Source organism: Pogona vitticeps, chromosome 1 (genome assembly GCF_051106095.1).
Source record: "Pogona vitticeps strain Pit_001003342236 chromosome 1, PviZW2.1, whole genome shotgun sequence".
Classification (NCBI taxonomy): Eukaryota; Metazoa; Chordata; class Lepidosauria; order Squamata; family Agamidae; genus Pogona; species Pogona vitticeps.
The window spans coordinates 73,753,965-73,778,938 of record NC_135783.1 but is presented as its reverse complement, the minus strand read 5'-3'; the positions used below and the strand labels follow the sequence as shown (position 1 = coordinate 73,778,938).

The window sequence follows — 24,974 nt, the reverse complement described above, 5'->3', positions numbered from 1 at the left end:
CACGGAGGAGACAGGTTTTCATGGATATGTTGTAATACTGCTTCAGTTCTGGGAGATCACCTCTGAAACTGCCTTGATTGCCTTGGTGGAAAAGGACAATCCAGTTGATTTTCTTGTTTTTCCCCAGTGGCTTTTGACACCATGGCTCTCTCCTGGACCAGCCTTGTATGGTGAGAGTTCTGGTGCAATGATATGGTGGCTGTGTTCCTTCCTCTATGACAGTGGTTCCCTGATTGCAGAAAGAAGTGAATCTCTCTACTAATAGGTGTCTCTCTGACTGGTAGCCCTATAGATTTATTACTGTCCTGTTTAGAGGGTGCATCCACTTATATTACTGACAGGTTGTCTAAATTTTTATTGATTGCTATGAGAACTAAAGAGAAAATATTGCAATCACCTTGAAAGAAGGAATCATATACTCCATATAGGAATTTTCTGTATGTTCTGTCTTTTTATAATCTTGCTGGTTTGTGGCTATATTAAAGAATGATGATGATGACAGTGGTTCCCAACCTTGTGTTCCCAGATATTCTTAGACTGAAACTCTCAGAAATCATGGCCCAGCACAACTAGTGGTGAAAGTTTCTGGGGGTTTGGGTTGAAGAATATTTGGAAACCCAAGGTTGGAAACCACTGCTCTAGGACATCTTGAAGACAGTAACATTGGGAGAAATCTGATGTGCCCCATGATGGTCAAGCTGCAGGGTTCCAGCATGGCTCTCTTAAGTACCTGTACTTTTTAACACCTATATGTGGTCACTTGGGATGGTCATTTAGAACAAGGAGGTGTCACTATGTGAATGACACTCAGATCTGTCTTTCCATGCATTCTGAAGCAAGTGAAGCAGTCTAGGACCTGGATCATTGCCTGGAGGCTTTAATGGGTTGGTTGAATGAGGGCCAATGAATGCAGGTTTCAAATCCTGCCTGCCAAGATGGAAGTCATTTCAGTAAGCAGTTCCTAAAAAGATTATCTGTTTTAGGTGGAGTTGTGGTCCTACCAAAGGAGGACAGCTTTCGCTTGGAGGCTACTCCAGCCTTTAGATTTTTCATTGAAGGCCTACATTGTTGTAAAAGTAGGAATGCCTGCTGTAATTTATAGCAGGCTTGCCAGCCAGGGTCATTCCTGTAGCAAGATAGCCTGGCATAAAAATACATTTCTTAATAATTTTGCATCTGGATGACTAGAATGCATTGTATGTGAAGTTTGGTGGCTTCAACTGGAGCAGAATGGGAATGTAAATCATCACTTATTTTGTTCACACAGATGGGAATAAAATGTTTTCAAAGTTGCTTCCCTTTTTGGATAAGGTTATAAGACTTTTTGTGAATTTTTTATATTTTGGGACTTTTTTTTGCCAAAAAACTTGCAAAGATGTTTTTGTGCAAAAGTGTATTTTACCCCAAAATGTATTTTGCACAAAAACATAGTTTGTGCAAAATGCAAGGTTCTTTCGTTAGTTTTTATAAAAAAAGACAAGCTTTTTTTTTCTAATGTTGATAATGACAAGAGAAGGTTGTGGCCTTTTAGCTGCTATGGAGATGTGAAGAATCTCATAGCAGTTGACTTTCTTTTATTTCATTTCATTTAAATTTTTTGAACAGGATGTCTGGATATACTGAGATGCTTTTTCTTATCAAGGACTAGAACATTGTGAATATTTATTACATCCTTAACATAGAATGCTACTGCTGGGTTATTGAATAATGTAGAAAGTATAAAGAGTTATACCTATTCTTCACCTGCCTTTTCATGTTCAGCCTAACCAAAGTATTTAAAGAGTATGAGATGTACTTACTTTCTAGAGTATCTTTCTTGGTGTTTAGCATTTCAGCTTTTCCAAATGACTTCCTTGTGGTCCCCCTTCCACACTGGACAACGTCCATGAGAAAAAGCCTTTTGTGTTTTTGTCCCCGCTTATTTCAGGGTCTCACTTCTAGGGTATTTACAGGAGAAAGAAAAGCAACAGGGCCACACTCCATCTGTTAAAAATTCAGTCTGATTTCTTTCAGTCTCGTTTCTTTTATTGTTCCCTCAACCCTACTACACCCTTGTGCCACCATCTCCACAGGAAGGGAATCTGCTGCCACCTCTCAGCGTTGAAGAGAATCCAGCTAGCTTGACTGGTCAGCCAGAGCTACTTGAACTGAGCTGCCTTGGAGGATAGCTTGTGGGGGCTAATCACATGTTTTCAGTTGCTCTGGAAAGCATCATAAAGACACAGCAGTGGCAACTCTCCAAAGTGGCAAGGGGCCCTAGGTAGGGGACAGAGAGGACAGTGCATTTGCTGCTGTTTGTGATCCACTGTCCGAGGTGCTCACCTCATTCTGCTTAATGGTGAAATCAGCCCAGTTGAACCTTCCTTGGAGTTGCCTATTTTGGCCCATACACTGGGTAGAGAGTGGATGGGAGCAACAGCTTTATTGAACCCTGTGAAAAGCTTTTGTGTGCAGTATTCCAAAAGAGTGAGTAAGTGAGTCTGTGTGTGTGTGTGTGTGTGTGAGTGAGTGAGTGAGTGAGTGAGTGAGTGAGTGAGAGAGAGAGAGAGAGAGAGAGAGAGAGATTGAGAGAGAGAGAGAGAGAGCTAGGGCCAAAACATTGTTGATTCAATTAGAGTTGTTAGCATGCTTGTCCAAATAAATGTAAGCTTTATTTGCAAGGATTTATTGTGGCTTCCTCTAGCTGGCAAAGAAAAGCCTTTGTTGGGAAGGCCAAATAGCTCTAAGGGTTCCTGGATAACTGTGTAAATGTTTAGGTGTTTTTATGCTGGTTTGAATATGTCTAAGTGGATTATTTGTCTGCTTAATTGAAAGGCTGAGGAATCTTCCTCTGAAAGTTAGAAACGTTTTGTTGCAGATCATGCCTGCTTCTACTTCTGATGAAAGCCCTGTCTACACATAGCTATTTGTCTTCTCCCTTTTGCAAACTACAGTGCTTGCACATATTTTTTTAAAAAACAGAAACCTGCAAATTTTGTACTACAGAAATGGCATTCATTTAATTTCAGTGCAGAAGCCAGCGGGAGACATTCTCACTGACTTCCTGCCCTGTACCTCTGCTTCTCATCACCAGCTGCATCTCCTATGGCTGCACTGTGATCTGGCAGAGCTAAGACCTTTCAGAAATGTGAAAAGGCAGTGTGGTAGGGATCATGTTTCCTAAATTAATATGTACTTACCACCCAATATTTTAGTTCCAAGCTTCTAGTTGCTGATTTTTTAATGCAAATTTGCCAAGCTGTACTTGGCAGATGTAGTTTTGGGCTACTGTTTCCCTTAGCCCTGGCCAGCATGGCCAATGATCTGGGTGAATGGAGTTTTGAATCAACACATTTGAAGGGTTCCAGGTTGGGGAGAGGTGTGTGTTAGTGTGCTATTTTCACCTAGAGATTACTTTTCAAAAATTAACACAAGGTAATATAAAAAAAACTTTTTATAAGTAGTCATTTTCTTTTGTCTGGTTTTTAAGCTTGTCAGTTGTTTCCAAGAAACATATATGCGACAAAAAAGAAAACATTGCCACACACACACACATAAATACAGAAAGATGTCCATGAAATGATAAATTTTAAAGCTTATATCAGATGGACCATATCAGACAGATAATCCCCCAGAGCATTCAGGAAACCATCTGGATCCATTAGTCTCCAAGGGTGGCTCATCTTAATAGATTCCCCCATCCTTGGAGACAGGAGAAGCTAATAGACTAGACCAGGAAGTGGTCTGACCATGACAATGGGGTCACAACCAACCCCTCCACATCCAAACCACCATCTTCCAGTCCCGTTGAGAAAAGCAGGTCCAAGGTATGGTCCTTCTCATGTGTTGGGACAATGACACATTGAGACAGCCCCATGGTTGTCATAGCGGCCATGAAGTCCTGAGCCGCCCCAGTCAAGGCAGCCTCAGCATGGACGTTGAGGTCCCCTAGCACCAACAGCCTGGGAGTCCTCAACACCAGGTCCGAGACTACCTCTGCCAGCTCAGGCAGGGAGACTGTTGGTACGCAGCGGGGTGGGCGGTACACCAACCGAATCCCCAATCTGTCTTGTAAGCCCAACACACAATACAGGCCCTCAAGACCTCCTCTCAAAGGGATAGGAAGCCTGGTCAAAGAGATTGAACTCCTATAGATGATAGCAATTCCCCCTCCCTGACCCTCTGAGTGACATTGGTGCTGGACCGAGTACCCAGGCGGACACAGCTGGGAGAGGGGAACACCACCCTTCTCTCCTACCACGGTCTCTGTAATGCATGCCAGGTCAGCATCCTTATCCAGAATTACATTGTGGATGAGGGCAGTCTCATTTTGTACTGACCTGGCATTCATCAACAGTACAGTTTGGCTCAAGGGTTTGCTGATATGGTCACCTGACACCATCTGGTTGGGGGTAGGACTAGAAGAGGAGATAAATGTAAGATATCTAACCTCTCTTCTCCTATGTGGGCATGTTCTACCCCCACCGCCATTCCTTCCCCTACCCAGCACCACCTCAAATGTAGCTGCTATGGAGGGAGAAGACCTTTCTTTTCCACAGGACACAAATACTGTGCATCTCTGTGATAATAGCATTCTTAAATTTCATTGGGAAGTATATTGAACAGCTAACACTATTAATAAATGTACTCTGCCACCGTGTACAGCTTTTCCTATGATGTATCAGAGATATTTTCTAGGAGACAGTTGTCCTGTACCAGACATTGACTAGTAAATGTTATCTGATGACAGTTGAGCCTCTCTTTTTTTGCTTCCTTCAGATATTCAATCCATCTCATATTTGATCTTCCTCTTTTTCTGCTGCCTTCAAACATTCCCGGCATTATTGTCTTTTCCAGAGAACCCTGTCTTGTCATGATGGGCCCAAATAATGACATCCTCAATGTCATAATTTTTGCCTCCAGAGATAGTTCAGGCTTGATATGCACTAGGATCCACTTGTTTGTTCATCTTTCTGGCAGTCCAGGGTATCTGCAAAACTCTCCTCCAGCACAATATTTCAAATGAATCAATTTTATTTTCCTGTCAATTTTCTTTACTGTCCAGCTTTCACACCCATATGTAATAATTTGGAATACAATAGCATGGATGAACTTGGTCTTGGTCTCCAATGACACATCCCTACACTTGATTAACTTTTCTTGTTTCTTCATTGCTGCCCTTCTGAGTCTCAGTCTTTTGATTTCTTGGTTGCAGTCTCCCACTGGATCGATGATTCAACCAAGGTACACAAAATCTTTAAGAATCTCAATTTCTTCGCTGTTAGCATTAAGGTTGTGTAGTTCTTCTGGAGTTACGATTTTTATCTTCTTAACATTCAGCTGCAGTCCTGCTTTAGCAGTTTCCTCTTACACTTTCACTTAAAGTCATTCCAAGTCATTGTTGCTTTCTGCCAGTAAAACAGTGTCATCTGCATAGCTTAAATTATTAATGTTTCTTCCATTCATTTTTACTCCTCTTTCGTCTGAATCTATGCTGGATTTCCATAGGATATGTTCTGCATACAAATTGAACAGATAATGGGATAAAATGCACCCCTGGCTGTTACCTTTGCGTATAGGAAACCATTCGGTCTCTCCATATTCTGTCTAATGGTAGCTTCTTGTCCACAATACAGTTTATGCACCAGGACAATCAAGTGCTGACGCACACTGGTTTCTTTCAAAACAACCCATAGTTTCTCATGATAAACACAGTCAAAGACATTGCTTTAGTCTATTAAGCATAGACTGATATTCTTCTGAAATTCTCTGGTTTGTTCCAGTAGCCAGTGGATATTTGCAATATGACCTTGAGTGCCTTCTCCTTTTTGGAATCCAGCTTGAACATCAGGTATTTCTCACCCTATATAAGGTAAAAGTATTTGTTGCAATACCTTGAGCATCACTTTGACTGCATGGAAAATTAGAGCAATGGTCCCATAGTTACTGCAGTTCTTGGCATCTCCTTTCTTGGGGATTGGAATGTATATTGAATGATGCCAGCATGGGGGCCATTATTTGTTGGCATATTCTTGTTAGGATATTGACAAATTCAGTCTCTGTGGCTTGAAAGAGCTCTATTGGTTTCCCATCTACTCCTGGTGATTTATTTCTTCCCAGTACTTTCAGAACAGCTTTCACATCACTTTCTAGAATTGCAGGTTCTTCTCCATAAGATTCCTGTTTAAAGGAGTTTGTCATCCTTTTATCTCTTCTGTATAGGTCTTCAGTATATTTTTACCTTCTTTTTATTTTATCCTGGTCAGCTAGTGTAATTTTGTTTCTATCTTTTTTTTACTTTTGCTTGTTACCTACCTTTGACAACTTTTAAGTCATCCATCTAGGTTTTTCTTTTCTTTTTACTAAAGAAATAGTCTTTTTGCATTCTTCCCTAATAATATGTGTGGTTTCAATACACAGTTCTTCTGCTTCATGGTCAATTGAGTTTAGTAACACAAACCTCATCTTTATGTGGTCTTTAAATTCATAATGTTGTATAAATTATATTTTGGCACTATGATTCTTTTAGTGTACTTTTTCAGCTTTACTCTAATGTTTAATAATAACAGTTCATGATCAGTACCACAATCTGCTCCTGGTCTTGTTTTGGAAGAAAAAATGTTGCTTCTCTGTCTTCTGCTTCCAATTACATAGTCAATTTTATTTTTGTATTGACTGTCTCGTGATGTCCATGTGTACAGTCTTCTGTTCAGTTGTTTGAAGCATTTATTTGAAATAAACAGATTGTTGGCTTCAAAGACAAAGTCGTTCTCTTGCTTCATTTCTGACCCCAGGCCAAATTCTCCAACAACATGTAATTATACTTTGTTTCCTACTTTTGAATTCCAGTTGTCTACGAGTATACTGTTAGCTTTGTGTTGCTTTGATGTGTGATCAGTTTCCTTCTGGATGCTTGCATAAAAGCTTCCAATGCCACCATCTTCTTCAGCACTTGTACCATAGATCTAAATGATGGTTATGTTGATGGGTTTCCCCAGAAGTGTAACTGATACTGTTTATTCAGATTTCACATTATAGTCCCTGACGGCCTGTGCTACATCTTGCCTCAGTATTAGAGCCACTCCATTTTTTCTAAGTTTGTCATTTCCAGAGTAAAATAATTTGTAGTTAACTGACTGAAAATGTCCCAATCCAATCCACTTCAGTTCACTGTCACAGTGTGTTCTGCAGCCAGACTGCCAACAAAGCAAAATAGAGTTATATCCAAACTTTGGAAATCCCTCCCACAAGAGGCCAGGCTACCACATCTTTGATGTCCTTCCTCAAGTAGACAGAAACCTTTTTCTTCAGGCAAGCTTTCCCTGTGTGACTGGCTACCTGAGTGGGTTTTTTAATGGATTCTTGTACCTTACTGCTTTGAATGTATTTTTGGTGTTGCTTTTGTTTACTATAGTGTGGGGTATTTGTTTAATCCTTTTTAGTATTTGTATACTTACTGTTTCTAGTTTTAAATATTATCTTTTAATGATATAAGCCACCTTCAGTCCTTTTTAAGGAGAAAGTTGAGGTAAAAATATTTTCAACAAATTAAATAAATAAATCAGCATGCTGGAGGGGCATGAATCCATAACAAATAAGGAGCAGTTTTTTTGTTAAGTTAGTAATAATAATAATAATCGTGTGCCATCAAGTGTATTCTGACTAATGGTGGCCCTTTTCAAGCTTCTCTAGGTACCAAGCATTCAAAAGTGATTTATTAATCTCTACTTCTGGGATGCTCAGTGGGGAAATCAACTCCCTAATTCACTGAGCTATTCAGCCAGCTGTTTGTTAAGTTTGTCAGGCTCTTAATTCTCTGTTGAAGACCAAGCTGGTACAGCAGGGGTAGCTTGCAACAGTATACTCTTCCTGGAAAAGTTAAGTTTTTCTTCCAGTTACTGTAAAGATTTTAGCTCCTTCTCAGGAGGAGAAGGGAAGCCTGAGACAAACGGTGGGGACAGACGTTGTCATACTCCCTGCTAAATCCCAGTGATTCAGCCATAAGATGGGGAGAGATCAACAGAGGACTGAGGAATTAGCATATCCAATGGCCCTGAAATATTGCATGATTGTTCAGTGAGAAAATGGAAGACAGGGAAATGGACTTCACTGGACTGGAAGAGAGTGTGACAGGCTACTTGGAAACCTGAACACATTGGCTGAAGTCCTGTTGTGTATGATAAACCATATTAATCTGATGATGTCAGTAAATGTTGCATTTTTTTCCCAGAAAATAAACATTTCTGATTTCTGACCCAAAGTTCCTGAAGCACCTGTGGGATCTCATTCATAGTTGGGAAGCTGTTGGAGGCTGCAGGATGGGAGAGGGAGGTATTCAGATTGCTATTTCCAGTATAGTTGCTCTGGCGGCAGGAACCTTTGGTAATTAAAGATGTCTCCCTCCCATCCCACAAACTCCAGTGGCTTCTTGAGGGTGAAAAGGACTCCATCAGAGCTGTGGGACAGTCAGTTGAAAAATCAAGGGGGGGGGGAGATTTTTTAAAAAAGTAGACTTTGTGAGTTCAGGTGACAGCCATGGGAAAGAGGACTGTGCATGGAATTGCAATGTGCATAAAAGGGTTTCAGTCCTCTCCCCCATTTCTGATAATCTACTCTTTCCACCTGCCGTTTGTTGCTGAAGAGAATATTTTCCTCTGGTGTTAGTAGTAGTCTGGGGTAGAGGGTTACAACCAGAGTAGGGGGGGGTAAGCCTCTTACCTGCAGTACCAGTCCTATATTTTTGATGAACACAAGTGCGACTCTGTGACATTATGTTACTTAGCAGTTACGTGATCACATTTGATCACAAGGGGCTTTACTCTCCTTCTTACACGGGAAGGAAGAAAAAAAAATAAAAACACATCAATTTGTTTGTTACATGCCCAAGTAAAGATCTTATACCATCCCTGGTTTTGAACTTGCTGCATGGTTGTGCCCCATGCCACTTCAGTTGCATATGTTTGAGCTTTAATGTAATTGCCTTCACCCATTTTACTTCATTTCATTGCCAGTTGATCTCCACTGTTTACATTCCCTCCACACCTTTATATACAGATATGTTTAACTGCCCATTGTGAATAGTATAACATACATCTGATGAAGTAGATTCAAGACTATGGAAGCAAATGCTGTAATAAATGTGGCCCCTTCTTAATTTACTGAAGCCTCTGTTAATCTCACCATTGTAAGTCAACCTTGTGTCGAACTGTAGGGACTGAAAATCTAATATCTACTCTTCTTTAAGTTAGTAATTCTTTTAGTTTAGTTAGTTTAGTGTACTCATCTAAGCTTGCTCTGTTTTGTGACTTGGAAAAAAAATGACTGTTTTATTTATTATTTTTACTTCAAAGACATATAATCATGCCTTCATTATGCAGTACGCAGTGTCGTATAATATGTGAGACAAAGAGGGAGAAAATGTGTACCTCTCTTGACTGAAAAAAGGTTCACTATTCAGTACAAATCCCCTAGTAATAATAATGGGTGTGGATTGAGCAAAGAGTGGAGATTTCATTGTTAAAATTGAGGAATTTAACTTCTCCACTCCAGTGAGCAGTTAAGGAGGAGACAGACTACAAAGCTGTCTACCAAGGACTGGACTGCTGAAACACAACTATAAGCTGCTTTTTTTCAATAGGCAGTGAAGACTACTTCACTTAGCTCTGCCCCACTCCCCTTACCCACCCCAGAAATACTCCTTATACACACACACACACCACTGCAAGTTGGGAAGCAGAAATAAAGGAGTGCCTTGCTTTAGAAAGAGAAAAATCTTGATTTAGCAGAGGAGAGAAAAATGCTTGGAACCTTCACTGTCACAGGTAAGATATGCGAGTTCTATTGATGATTATATTAAATGGGTATAGAATTAGAGATATGTTTTTGTTTTGTGATTTAGATATAAATAAGTGAAGGCTATTGTTGGATTAATACCCTAAAGATGCAATTTTGTGCACATTTACTTGAAGTAAGCCCCACCTAAATCAGGTTTATTTCTGCATATATAAGTATACCTCTTTCAGTTCAGGAAGTTTATGTGGCATTGAATTTCAGGGAAAACTGTTTCTTAGATTACATGTTGTTTTGCTTTGTCAATTGGCATATATACTTTCTATGTTCCATCTATGTTCCATTATTGCTTCTGACTCTGAAATGTGTTCAATTTTAATAATTTTCCAAATTTCTAAGTGTTACATACTGCTCAACTATAAAGTAAACTGTTCAACTATTTCATATTACGTTATGTAATGTGTATTCTTTCGACCTAGCATTTAACTTCCAAATTATGTCATTTAGTTTACAGTGAAATTTACCCAGTGTGGTATTATTTCTCCTCATCCAAGAGAAGCTACATATTTTTGTGCAGTCTTCCATGTCTTAAAAAGTAAACTTCCTCTTCCTTAATTCCCATTATCCTTGACCCCAGGCACAACCTTTCTACATAAATAATGGGGCAAACATCTGTTTTAACTTCTGAAGCTCAAGTGAACACCATTCACTTCATCTTCCTCATTAAAGAGTGCACTGTGTATCAACTCCATCTGCTCATAAAAACAAAATCATTAAGTCTGGAATGAATTAATTAGCATGGTGGAATGGAACTACTAACATCATCTTCCCCAAATCCCTTCACAATAGTAATTTTGGAAACCAAAATGATTGAAAGCTTGTCAGTATATTTCTGACTGGTTTGGATGAGGTAGAGGCTTCTTCCTCAATATTAAGAAGCACTTGGGACTCAGAAATTTCATTTTATTTTCTCTGCTGAGCTCATAGAGGAAACATTCCATCACCCAGTGAAAAGCAGAGTGATGGTGATCAGCTATTGCTTGTGAAGATCAGCTGGACAACTCATAGACATTAAAGAGCAGTTGCATAATCGGAAATGTTGGAGTCCTGGTCTTCTTGTTTAAATTATCAGTGTAGTGGAACGCATACTTTAGAAGACAAGAGTGGTTTCTCTGGCATGGTATGGTGCTGTTGCTGTTCATAGTGCCTAGAATGCTTGTTTAAATGTTGTGTAGTTGTCTGATTTAATCTTTACTTTCTGTTATCATTAATAATGAAGGTCCTGTTGAGTTTCCACTAATAAGGTTATCACAGATGAATCTTTGTGTTCTGCAATGTATTTTTCCTTTGGTCCTTTCCATAAATTTTCTCGTGTGTGTGTGTGTGTGTGTGTGTGTGTGTGTGTGTGTGTGTGTGTGTGTGTGTGTACACACCAGAACAAAGAGCCTATAAATTGGGTTTGATGAATATATTATGGGCTTACAGACCTCCTTGCCTTGTCTCTTTCCCTTTTGAATGCTGACTCCATCCTCCATTTCCGAAGTTTTCCATAATACCTTAGTTGGGGACCTAACTGTAAGCCACCATTTTAAATCCTGATTTGGAGGTTGGGGTTAACATAATTTTTCCAATGTGCATGTCAAAGCAAATTACTATTGCAGTAGTCTAAAAACAGACAAGGGAATTGTTGTGCAGCAAGAGAGAGGGAGGAAAGATGTGCAACCTGGGGAAGATGCTTCCAGATCACCAAATCAGGGGATTGTCTGAACCAAGTTGAAACTCTGCAGTTGCATCAAAATGCAAGTGTTTCTGCACATTCATTATATATAGTGCTATTATTTATAATTACAGTGGACCTTCTACTTACAGAGTTAATCCATATTGGATCGGTGGCTGTAGGTCGAAAAGTCTGTAGGTCGAGTCTCCGTTGACCTACAATGCATTGAAAACCGATTAATCCGTAACTGGCCATTTTTGTTCTGTTTTTGTTCCATTTTGGATTTTTTCTGGTCTGTAGGTTGATTCTCCGGCTGCAAGTCGAACCTAAATTTTGCAGCCAGAGAAGTCTGTAACTTGAAAAGTCTGTAAATCGAGCCGTCTGTAAGTCAAGGGTCCACTGTAGTGCAGCTGACCAGAACACATTTAATTTTGGGTAGCGGACCACATTTTACATGAGGTTGAAGCACTTTACATGGTTTTTCTTAATGAATCTCCCTTTCTGAGCTGAAGAAATGTGGTACATCACATGAAAACTTGTTCCAAATAAAGCTCGTTGATCTTTAAAGTGCCACAGAACTCTGTTGTTTTTGTATGTACATATAGCCATAATCCATAGGGACCTGTTCCCCAGAAACAATAATAATTACATGCTCTCAAGTTGATTCTGATTGCAGTCCTTTCCAAGGTTTTCTAGGAATAGGGTACAGTATTTTAAAATGGTTTTAATATTTTAATATTTATTTCATCTGGAAGGTGTTGTGGGACCATGTAGCTTGCGCAACAGCACATAAGCTAGCTTTTCTCCTACAGGGCACACTGTGAATTCAGAAGTCCCAACTCTTGGTTCTGTAGCCAGGTGCTTTATCTTGCTAAGCTATCCAGCCAGCTTGTGCAAATTTCCTAGTTTTTGACAGTATAAGCAGAGATTAATTGTCAGTGTTCCCCATCTGAAATCTAGATCTTGGCAACTGTTCTTTTAAAAAAGGAATACAAGTGGATCACTGATCACTCTGAGTTCCTATGGGAATAATTAATGGGAACTAAATTAAACTTCTCTTTACTGTTGTTGCTTCAGAATGCTAATGTTAGGAACATTACCAGCACTGACAGTAAACTAAGCAATTTTATTTTGTATATGGTTTCAGTATGTATGTTGGTTAAATTAATTTATTTGCTCAGTATTTGTAAAATACTTGATGTTATAATTTGTCTTTCAGCCTTTTCTTTTCCTAACAATAATGTAACTGTATCCATTTGGATTTCTTTAACAAATAGCAAGCTTACAAATAATGGAATGAAGAAACAAGCTAGTCCACATTCATTCTTAAATTGTTCAGTTGGGTCCAGCTGTTGCCTGTCTCATGACAGTGGGCAATTTTCTTTCCTTATTAAATGTTGTAACACTAGACACAATGGAGCTGTGAATTGTTACGAATTTCTTAAGCAGAGTGGGTTTAAACCAGGTATTCCAAGGGAATAGGCTTCTCTTAGTTAAATGCAAACAACCACACTGATCATCGTGGGATTAAATATGAAATGGAGAGCATATTTTGGCCTTAGATGTTTAAATATTGAATAATCTTAAGTTTTGTTTTTAAAAATTGCTTGGAGACTTTCACTGGATGGAGGGTTTTAGAACACAGAGGGCTGGGTGTGTATAACATATATCTGATGGATATAGAATGCAGAGAATTCATGGAGAAAATCCAGGGCAGTGCAGCAAATCCTTGGAGAGGAAAGTCAACCAACTCCAGATGTTAACATGGTTGACTGCAAATACATGAAGTGTTTCAAATTTAACTGTTGTAGCCTGAGAATTTCTTTCTGTTCTCTAACTGGAAGAAATAGGATGCTTTTTTACTTGTATTAAGGGAAGGGGAAGGTGGGAGAAAGAGGAAAAACAGTCAGATCTGTTTCCTAGAAGCAAAATGAATGTGTGCCATATTTAAAGTACTTCATCAGTTAGTACAATATGTACTAATTTGACTGATGTCATGTTGGAAGGCATATTTTATCTCTCAAATCATGGCATAATCATATAATAATTCTAAAACTGTGTTCAGACTAACAGTCTTTTCTAATAAAATAATAAATATTTTTCTTTTATATTTTGCTATCAAGGATATTAGGTATTGGGCCTAAATTTCTGAATAAGCACATATTGAATTTAGAGACATCCCATAGAACTCACTGGGCTGATACTAGGTGAATAAATTCATGCAGGTACAGGATATAAATGAGTTGCATGAAGGAAGAAACACAGCGAAGTGGCTAATGTAGACAGACTTTCAGCATCTGACCTATAAATCACAGTCCTGATCAGGTTCTTGTGACACACAACTAACACACAAGTACCTGTGAAGATTAGAGGGTGGAGATACAACGGACAGCCTCTCTGCTTTCAGAGGCCAGTTACGAACAACTGCATGAAAATCAGGATATAAGTGTGTTTACACATTTGTTTCAGCTGCATTTGCAGCCCTTTGGATCTTTCTGACTTGATCACAATATTGACTAACATTGACTAACTGTGCCTTTTACTGTTTGTCCTATTGACACATAAAATACATTTAATTGAGCAACAAAGGAAGCTTCTATCCTTCTAAAGCTACTTTCACAGCTCGACTCCTTTGCAACACATGCTGTTATTTTTTTTTCAGCACCACACTTATGTTAGCTTTATTTACACTTTTGTCAATTAATCCTTTCTGGATTTATAATGAATTTGCATATTGGCTGAAATCCTGCTGTGCAGTTGCACAAATGGGGTCATTTCTTGGAAGCAAATTGCTACATGTTAAGAAGTATTCCTAAACATTGTCTGCTAGATACTTAGTCAAGAGACTTGGCAAGCCATATTGAGTAGTAATGTAAGGCAGCAATAGAATGGAAATAGAAGAGATATGCAAGCTTATATTATTCATAAGACTGAATCCTAGGGGGCTTGTCATTATTTTATTTTATTTTATTTTTGCTGAGGCACCCTAGGGCCCTAATGGTTAAAGGCACTCTGCACCGTAGAAATATGTGTACAAAATGTGCTTTCCTGAAGACTTCTACTCATGGAATAAAAATATTTTTAAACTTGTGAACAGAATTCTTCAGGCGACCCTCAAAATGGATGTAGGACTGTATACTGCAGTGTAGTACCTACCATACCAGGGTCAAGGTTGTCAGCTGTAATGGGGTGAAAGTGAAGTGTTGAAGGGGGCCAAAAATACCCTAAAGCCCAAAGCCCTGGGCATAAGTTAATACGGCCCTGGAAATATGGAGTGATTCAGCCTACCCTAACCTCTTGCCCTCCAAATGGGCAAGATCACCCCCAGCTAACACAGACTGGATGGTAACAGGTGTGAAAAGCTGCTATAAATGGTGTCTCAGTGACTTGTGAACATGTGGTGAAGCAACTTGCAAGTTGGCCTGAAGGAAACAGTTCCTGCAGCTTTAGTAAGTGTTATGGTTTAGGCATCTATCTGCAGAGCCCGAGGTTGAGAGTTGGATTCCCTACTGTGCCTCTTGGGAGTAGAGCCAGCCTGTGTGGCCTTGGGCAAGCTGCACAGTCCCAGGGTGCCCCCCTGGAAAATGGAATGATAAACTGCTTCGGAATATTCTCTACCTGGAAAAATCTGAAAAAGGTCAGCATAAGTCAGAATTTACTTGACCGCACATTATTATTGTTGTTAGTAGTAGTAGTTCTTAATACTTATCAGCAAATTTTCCTTTATATGTGTGTACTGTATTTGGTATCCTTGTTGATGTTGGCATTTCATTTAACAGTATTTTTGTTTCAACTGACTTAAAGCCTTGAATGCGTAAAGATAGCATTATCCTTAAATGGAGCATACATCGGATATAGTTATATCTACTGCTTCTACTTTGTGTGCCTAGAAATCATATGAGCAATGAAATATTGCCCTCTGCTGTCCAATTTTACTAATAAATTGGAGGATAGGAGTTCTGTTAGTCCAGTTCTAGATTAACAGAAAGGGATTTTGTATTTTGCTCTGTTTTTTTTTTTTAAATTAAAGTATTTTTAATCTGCTGTTTTGTGGTTGAAAGGTAATAATTTTGCTTCTGACATATCAAAGAACAATACAAACTCAAGGCGAGTTGCATCCAGTGAATTGCTTGCCATTATTCACATTCATTGTCTTTGAATGTTAATGATTATTTCTCTATGTGTGTGTTTGGCTGCTTCCAGAGAAGGTATGACTTGCATAATGACCAGGCAGCATTCATTCATATTTTATCTGAGCATCTGAGGAAGTTATAATTATATTGTATTTTCAAACTACTGTTACAAGTTTTCCCTTTTAAGAGGGAAAATAAACTTTTTTTAAAAGAAAGAAATAACAGCCAGAGGTGTAGATGTTCCTTATTGTTTTTTCCCCTGTGCGTTGCTGGGACTGTGTTTTTATTTGTAATCTATGAGAATTCCATGGTTGTTGAATTTTCCCAGTCCAGTTCTTCAGGCCAAGCAATGACGTTTAAAAACAATTTTTTAAAAAAGTACCCTTAAACCATCTTTCTCAGATGGTGGCAAAACCCTGAAGTAAGGTAACTGTGGAACAGTGGGAGGAGTTATTCCCAGAAGCCACCTTAAGCGTGCATGGCATTTTATTCTTGCCAGAAGTAAACCTTGTCAAATTATTCCAGCTTCATCCCACTTGTAATGTAAAGTATAGCATAATACAGTGTATCATGGAAGTTGTATGGGCTATTTGCCAAATTGGAAGTGATAGCATTTTAGTGATTAGAAAGAGTTTCTGGTACACCAGATGGAATAGCACATGTAGACCTTAACTAAAGCAAGATTTAATGGCTTTGTCATTCAGTGTAAAGTCTGGGAACCGGTGAGTTAATATAGTACCTGTCCAAATCTAGTACAATTATATGTGCTTAATAAAGGTAAAGGTAAAGGTTCCCCTTGACAATTTTTGTCCAGTCGTGTTCGACTCTAGGGGGCGGTGCTCATCCCCGTTTCCAAGCCATAGAGCCAGCGTTTTTGTCCGAAGACAATATTCCGTGGTCACATGGCCAGTGTGACTTAGACACGGAATGCTGTTACCTTCCCACCGAGGTGGTCCCTATTTATCTACTTGCATTTGCATGCTTTCGAACTGCTAGGTTGGCGGGAGCTGGGACAAGCGACGGGCGCTCATTCCATCGTGTGGATTCGATGTTACGACTGCTTGGTCTTCTGACCCTGCAGCACAGGCTTCTGCGGTTTAGCCCGCAGCGCCACCACGTCCCTTGATATGTGCTTAATAAAGGCTCTTAAATAGCTGTTGGAGCCATTTTCTTTTCTACCTAATGTTAATTTATTGGAAGTTATTCTAGTTTGAATTGTTTAGCCTGTTGACATGGGAAGGTACTGCTTTGCAGATAACAACTACATAATTCTAGCGCTCTGAAAATATGTATACATCTCCCTAGAGTGATTATGCTGAGGATGGCTGGAGATGGAAGCCATCTGTACTGAAGGGCAGATTGCCATACATTATCACTTTATTATGGTTTGATCATCCCCAGGAAATGTGCTTAGTGTAATGGGAAACAGATAAGGTATAATTCAACTGTTAGATGGTTTAGAGCACTTAAAGATGTACAGGGATATTTTTGTTAAGATTCTTTTAAAATAGAAGAATCAGGTAGAGGGATTTTCTTTATATGATCAACATATAAGGAGATATTCCTGAATTTTAATCTAGTGGATAAAAGTTTTCCAATTATGGTTGTAAGATTACGTTCTGTTCACTCAACCTAGCATACATTTGGGGGGCGGGGGAAGGAAAATGGAAACATCGTAGGTATCCATGTCCCAAAACTACATGTGGTATCCAACAACAGTATTATTTAGAGAGGGAAGGGCTGTTGTTAGAAAAGGCAGGGGCCCCACCAAATGAGCAGTGGTATCAAAAGCAGCAGTGGTATTTCATTGCCACAAAGACTTGGAGGTAACCTTCTTTGGCTTGAAAGTTCTTTAATTTTTCCACTTGGAATACTGTATAGATCATTAAAGACAACTGGTTCTGAAAAGTGTACTATGATTCATTTTGCTGTTTAGAGGTCAAAACTCCAGGTCTATGAAACACATTTATGAGATGGGGCCATTCCTCAATGTCTATCTGAAATTTCAGAGAGTTTCTCCACTCACTTAGTAGGCAGTATTGAGTTATGCAGGCTCCACGGTCTGACTAGGTGTTATTTTCATATGTTCAGTCCTCTCTTTCTGATGCTACAAATTAATGATCTCCTCCCAGCTTGTCATTTGTATTAATATAATTTGTCATGTATCTGTCTCCATTCTAATTCATGTTAAAATTATAAACAATTCTCTCTCTCTCTCTCTCTCTCTCTCTCTCTCTGTGTGTGTGTGTGTGTGTGTGTGTGTGTGTGAGAGAGAGAGAGAGAGAGAGAGAATCTGTCTACTTTAGAACACTTGGGTCTCCTTTATTTCTGTTCATGCAGTAGTAGGAAATTGCTCTGGGTTTAATATCTCAAATAGGTTCCCAAAACTGTCTTGTGCCTATATCTTATGAATCTTTTGCAGTCTTTCCTAATATTTGCATCCTTGTTATATGCATTAGTAAGAAATTGTTCCATTTTTAGTGTCACAAATACAGTTGTTGTTGTTTAGTCATTAAGTCGTGTCTAACTCTTCGTGACCCCATGGACCAGAGTATGGCATGCCCTCCTGTCTTCCACTGCCTCCCGGAGTTTGGTCAAATTCATGTTGGTAACTTCAATGACACTGTCCAACCATCTTGTCGTCTGTCATCCCCTTCTCTTGCCTTCACACTTTCCCAACATCAGCGTCTTTTCCAGGGAGTCTTCTCTTCTCATGAGATGGCCAAAGTGTTGGAGCCTCAGCTTCAGGATCTGTCCTTCCAGTGAGCACTCGGGGTTGATTTCCTTAGAATTGGTTTGTTCTCCTCGCAGTCCAGGGGACTCTCAAGAGTCTTCTCCAGCACTACAGTTCAAAAGCATCAATTCTTCGGCGGTCAGCCTTCTTTGTGGTCCAGCTCTCACTTCCGTACATCACTATAGGGAAAACCATAGCTTTGACTATGTGAACTGTGGCGTTCAGCTCTGTTCTTACCTGTCCGTCATAGCTGGGCAGGGGAACCTCAGCCAATGAGAGGACGGAGGGTGGTGCAGAAGTGGGAGGAGCTGGGTTGTATAAGGTGTGTGTGATGTGTGAGATCAGATCAGTTTGAGAGATGAGAGTTGAGAGAGATTGATAGAGTGAGTGAGAAAGAGCCTGTCAGTGAGGGAAAAGTCTGTGTGAGCTAGTGTCTGAGAAACAGTGATTGACTAATTGATTTATACATGTGATTTACTCCTTTTTATTTTGTGTAATCAATAAACATTTGTTTTGAAAGAAACACTTGTCCTTTTGATTTTAAGGATAGGGTGGTGGCAGCAGTTTTGAAGGGAAGTAGTGAGCACTCTTATAGGCCTGGATGAGTAGAGGCTTGAGAGTGGCCCGCTACATGGACCTTGTTGGCAAGGTGAAGTCTCTGCTTTTTAAGATGCTATCTAGGTTTCTCATTGCTTTCCTCCCAAGAAACAGGCGTCTTTTAATTTCATGGCTGCTGTCACCATTTGCAATGATCATGGAGCCCAAGAAAGTAAAATCTGTCACTACCTCCGTATTTTCCCCTTCGATTTGCCAGGAGCTGATGGGGCAAGTGGCCATGATGTTTTTTTTAAGTATTTATTTAAGGACAGGGTAGGGTATACAAAAGTAATGGGGAAGAGGGGAAAAGGGTTAGGGGGATAGGAGAACACAGAGTATACAATCATCCAATCAATTCATATTACAATTACAAATCAACATTTTGCTTTTTCACAGTTTGATTACCTTCCTGCTTTCATCTTATCATTTAATTTTAGTTTAATTCTATGTTACTCCAACACTATCTGGTAACTGCAGCCATTTATACAATACATCCCATTGTTTAGTTTCCTTTTGCATTGAACAGTCTTTCAGCCCATCTGACAGAATATCCATTTTTATCACTTCCCATATTTTCACAATAAGAATCTCTTGTTTCAGTATCTCTGCTTTCTTGGGATTTTTAACATAATGCTTTTTAATTTTGGAAGCTGCATAGGTCACTGGATAACTCTCTATCCCATCTATGTTACCTGGTGTCATGCCCGATAAGGACGGTTCTAAAGTTTGTACAACTTCAGTTAAGTGCTGTTTGGTATCTAATGTCCCCTCTTTCATCAGATCTTCCATTTTGCTAAGACCTTCATTCACTTGCTGAAACCCTGTTATTATTGTCTTTTGCATAGTAATCTGCTATTTCTTTTCTATTTCTTGTACCACTATTCCAAAACTTTGGGATTGAACAGACCAAGTCTCCATTTGATGTCTTAAATTGGGGGGGGGGCATCTCAGGCTTTCCAATGAGTGGGGTTTGTATAGATGATACTATGCCCTTAACCACAATGATCACCCCTTAGATTCAACAGTTTCCACAATTTTATCAACAATCCAATCCCCTAATCATAAACCTCCCCTTAGATCTCCCTCCAATCTTTATCCAAATATTATAATATAAAAATCAACTTTTAACCCAGCAAATTCAAAATCAAATAGAACTGTGGCACAATTATTTCTTCTTCTCCAGAGTTTAGCAAGCTACTATTATCAGACTCACACGCAGTCCAACAAACAAAACAACAATCACAGAGTCTCAAACTGTCCAGTAGTTGTCCTTGAAGCCCGTCTTATGATCTTTCCATTAACCCATTGATACTCCTCAGTCCAGTTGACCACATCAGCTCCTTCTTTCTTCTCCAGAAAACCACCAGATTCTGTTATTAAAAGTTCACAGAGTCCAGGAAAGGGAAAAGAGAAATACGCCCAAGCCAAACTGCATTCACAAAACACAAGTCTCTTAAATCCTGCCCAATGGTATTACTGTCTGGGATTCTTTTCCAGAAACATAAGATTTATTTTTCTGTCTCACTCTCTCGGCTTTGAAACCAGCTGCTGTATTAAGAGTTCACTTGGGGAGGAGAGTTAGTTTCGCTTTTGAAGCAGACTGATAAGATAGGTTCGCCGCTGCTTTTCTTCTTTCAGCCAAATATTTTCATTCTTATTTTCAGCTTAATGGGGCTGTTTCATAAATCAAAGGCTTAAGCTTACTTAGTTGTTATATATTTTAAGCTTATATTGGCTTTTCTCTTCTCCCCCGGTAAAGGGTTACTTACGGCTCAGTGCCAGTACTATGGCTCCCTGCCTCCGATCCGTGCTCGGTGATTTCTTCAGAGGGAAAAAGTCCGGGTTTGCCTCCCATTCTTCTCCCTTTGCTGCTCACCATCTGCTTCAGAGAGAATTCTCCTAGACTCTCCTTCGATCTCCATTTCAAAGAGGGGATCCCGGACCGGACGGTTCCAGTTTTTCCAGAGAGAGCTCTTATCTGGAGCTACTGGCAGCACCGCAACAAAGCCCCGCCTCCTCAGTTTTTTTGATGTTGAGCTTCAGATCATTTTTGGCGCTCTCCTCTTTCACCCTCATTAAGAGGTTCTTTAATTCCTCCTCACTTTCTGCCATTAGAGTGGCATCATCTGCATATTGGAGGTTGTTGATATTTCTTCTGGCAATCTTAATTCTGGCTTGGGATTCCTCCAGGCCAGCCTTTCGCATGAGGTATTTCGCATATAAGTTAAATAAGCAGGGAGACAATATACAGCCTTGTCATACTCCTTTCCCAATTTTGAACCAATCAGTTGTTCCATATCCAGTTCTAACTGTTGCTTCCTGTCCCACGTGTAGGTTTCTCAGGAGATAGACAAGGTGATCAGGCACGCCCATTTCTTTAAGAACTTGCCATAGTTTGTTGTGGTCCACACAGTCAAAGGCTTTTGCATAGTCAACGAAGCAGAAGTAGATGTTTTTCTGGAACTCTGTGGCTTTCTCCATAATCCAGCTCATGTTAGCAATTTGGTCTCTAGTTCCTCTGCCCCTTCGAAATTCATCTTGTACTTCTGGGAATTCTTGGTCCACATACTGCTGAAGCCTACCTTGTAGGATTTTGAACATAACTTTGCTAGCGTATGAACTGTGTGCAATTGTACGGTAGTTGGAGCATTTGGTGCTGCCCTTTTTTTGGGATTGGGATGAAGACTGATCTTTTCCAATCCTTTGGCCACTGCTGAGTTTTCCAGACTTGCTGGCATATTGAGTGTAGCACCTTAACAGTGTCATATTTTAAGATTTTAAATAGTTCGACTGCAATGCCATCACCTGCACTGGCCTTGTTGTTAGTCAGGCTTTCTAAGGCCCACTTGACTTCACTCTCCAGGATGTCTGGCTCAAGGTCAGCAACCACACTATCTGGTTTGTTGGGACATCCAGATCTTTCTGGTATAATTCCTCTTGTGTATTCTTACCACCTCTTCTTGATGGCTTCTGCTTCTGTTAGGTCCCTACCATTTTTGTGCTTTATCATGTCCATCTTTGCACAAAAGGTTCCTTTAATATCTCCAATTTTCTTGAACAGATCGCTGGTTTTTCCCCTTTCTATTCTTTTCCTCTATTTCTTTGCACTGTTCATTTAAGAAGGCCCTCTTGTCTCTCCTTGCTATTCTTTGGAAGTCTGCATTCAATTTTCTGTAACTTTCCCTATCTCCCTTGCATTTGGTTTCCCTTCTCTTCTCTGCTATTTGTAAGGCCTCGTCGGACAGCCACCTTGCTTTCTTGCATTTCCTTTTCTTTGGGATGGTTTTTGTTGCTGCCTCCTGTACAATGTTACGAGCCTCCATCCATAGTTCTTCAGGCGCTCTGTCCACCAAATCTAGTTCCTTGAATCTGTTCTTCACTTCCACTGTGTATTCATAAAGGATTTGGTTTAGATTATACCTGACTACCCTGTGTTTTTTCCTCCTCTCTTCAGATTAAGCTTGATTTTTGCTATGAGAAGCTGATTATCAGAGACACAATCAGCTCCAGGTCTTGTTTTTTCTGACTGTATAGAGCTTCTCCATCTTTGGATGGAGTACAAATACAGTACTGCTTAAAAAAATCAGTTTTGGGAAGAGATTCACTGTTACAAGTAGACATCTCAGGCCTGTGTCTTATGTACCTATATATATTTTATTGGATACAATAACCATTTAAAAGCTTGTGGTGTGATTTATATCTACCGCCTAAATGATTCTACTGTTACAGCAGCTAGCTGATAAAATATGCTTGTCTAGGATACTCTAAATTTTTCTGTAGTGACTTTATCAGCAAATATTTGTGTTCTAGATGGAGACTTACTGGACTATAGAAGGTAACACTTCTTTTTGAGAGCCATGTTGATATGAATATCTGGCAGGATTTCAGGATTTTGTATTACTAAGAACAAACTATTGTCTATGTTACTTAATGTGTAATTGTGTGTTAATAATCAAATATTTGCAACTAAGATTCCTATCATTCCTCTGAGGGCGCATCTAATATCTGTTTCGCATTAACATAATTCTCTTTCAATGAAAAGATACCCTTTCAGTCATTTGTAGGAAAGCAGTAAGTAAGCAGACACTGAGGGCAGCACCCTATGTAGAAACTAGGCAAAACTGTTATGGAATTAAATTTGTCATGGATTAAGAAAGGCAGATCCATTCTGGATCAGGCTTTATGGAAAGGCAACGAGCAAGACAGGGAGGTAAGAACATTCTCTTATTCTTATTTCTTAGCAACTGGTATTCAGTAGTGTTCTGGCTCTATAAAGATAACTAGTGAAGAGGAGATGATGTTAAACTTATTTTTACAGTTTCACAAAGGGGTACATTGTGGTATGATAGAATATTAATTGAACTAATTGTGAGCAGGTTCTGATAAGATTGCATGTCTAAGAAATACAAGTCAATATGCTGAAAAGTTAAAGGTCTTGTAGATAAGTGAATATTTGAATGGACTCCTTCCCTCCACTATTTGATTGTTGTACTCCTTTCTCTGCCTTTCCATTCCCCTGCTCTTTATGAGATGGGAAACAGAGTAGTTTTGTCAGTTCTTCCAGAAGGCCAACTCTGGTGAGCTCCCTCCTCAACTGCCAAAAGATCACAGCAGCTATTCCAGAAGGTTGTAGTGGGGAAAGGGTGTTCCACCAGCCCTGCTTAAAGAACTGTTCCACCAGGTTGTTGTGTCCCTGAATTGTTTTTAAGATGGTAATTATGAAACTCATTCCAGGACAACCTGGCAGATGCTGACAGCATATAGAAAGGTAGTGGTGAGATGTGGGAAGGTAACACCAGTCTTTTCCTAATTCATACTGAGTCCTAAATATCATACATCAGATTGGATCAAATTTCAAACCACTTGCATGCAAATCATGAAGATGACCCTATATGCATAAGGGGGAGGGGAGCTTTGGTGCTGGCCCTGCATATGATGTCACACAACTTCATCGTCTCCATCCCAATTTGAATGCCTAGAGTGGAGAAGCATGTATGCATAGATCTTGATGGATTTAGGATCTCCATTCAGAGTAGAAATTTGAAAATGCATGACTCCAGTTTGAGGAGGGTTTCTATATAAACACTTCCATTGTAGATGGCCACAGTGCATATATGTCAGCAGACTGGGAAACTGCATGATGTTGAGGTGGATTTAGCAGCGTAACTCAAATTCCCCTTCAGTATTTGAAAGAGGGGTGAGACCCCAGCTTCAGGGCATCCTGTTTGATTCCCTTACAAGCTAATCTAACACAACCCTACAGGGTAAATCACAGAAGCCTGTTGTTAAGTTACAGCTGACAAAATATTCCAGATTTGTTTGTAGCCAATAAATAGAAGTACTCCTCACTTTATTCATGTAAGCCTGTAGTAATCGATACCTTGTATTTTTACTGCATATACACTTGATATTGTGGAATTATTTGAACATTGTCTTCATTTTTTTTCTATTTTATATTAATGCAAGCAAGTTATGCAGGTTTATGCAAAAGTTACAAAATGAGTCTCAAAAGCAAAGTCAACAAAATGAATACGTTGAGTATCTTGAATGATTACATACAATATATGATGTCATGGATTATGACTTCATGAATCAGAAATGCAGTTCATAATGAGTATATCATAAAACTACTTGTCTAAAAATGTCTAAAACATTTTGAAATGACTTTTAGTAATGCAAAATGAGTACAAAGTGGAAATGATGCATAAGAGAATTACGGAGAAGTCTTGGAAGTTAAATGTTTGTTATAAAAACAATGTGTATTAGCAAAACAATATGTTACTCACCTAGGATAGAACCTCATTATTCATAATAAGTCTTTTTTCTTATCATGTTGCTCACTCATTCACAAGATGGGTAATTTTCTGAATATATATAGTTCAGTTTCATTATTTACTTAATCCTGCTACAGCAGTTTCTGTTGCCTACAAGCAGCAGCTTGGTGCTAAAAAGCAAGTGGGTATATTTGCATCAATTGCCTGATAGCAAATAAGTTTTGCTTGCTAGCAAGAAAATAAACATGGAT

General features: G+C 39.3%; 1 protein-coding gene across 3 annotated transcripts in view; it reads left to right on the top strand.

The window, feature by feature from the left end:
• Positions 1-24,974, top strand: part of AKAP12 (A-kinase anchoring protein 12) — a 78,515-nt gene that overhangs the window by 41,373 nt on the left and 12,168 nt on the right. The gene's annotated exons all lie outside the window — the stretch shown is intronic.